Genomic DNA, 235 nt, shown 5'->3' on the forward strand with positions numbered 1-235 from the left:
GCGAGGCAGCACCACCGGATTTTCGCTCTCCGAACAAACCAGGGGGATAGGAAGGGAAGAGAGGAGCGGAGCGGTGAGGGGAGGAGAGGGGAAGGGAAGGGAAGGGAACCCCGAGCCGAGTGGCGAGCGCCGCGCAGCGCGCTGTGCCCGGAGCCCGCTCCCAGCCGCACGCACCTGGAGGCGCAGGCACAGCAGAGCCAGCAGCAGCCGGCGCGCCCGGTCCGGGAGGCCGGCT

The 235-nt window shown here is 71.9% G+C and overlaps 1 protein-coding gene across 1 annotated transcript in view; it reads right to left on the reverse strand.

The window, feature by feature from the left end:
• JAG1 (jagged 1) overlaps positions 1-229 on the reverse strand; it is a 51,556-nt gene extending 51,327 nt beyond the window's left edge. Inside the window, exon 1 of the mRNA XM_019516237.1 lies at positions 175-229. The gene's annotated coding sequence lies outside the window, so the exon portion shown is untranslated. The remainder of the gene's footprint in view (positions 1-174) is intronic.
• Between the last annotated feature and the right edge of the window lie 6 nt (positions 230-235).

The sequence above is a fragment of the Gavialis gangeticus genome, unplaced genomic scaffold (genome assembly GCF_001723915.1).
Source record: "Gavialis gangeticus isolate Ggan-Ray unplaced genomic scaffold, GavGan_comp1, whole genome shotgun sequence".
NCBI classification, from domain to species: Eukaryota; Metazoa; Chordata; order Crocodylia; family Gavialidae; genus Gavialis; species Gavialis gangeticus.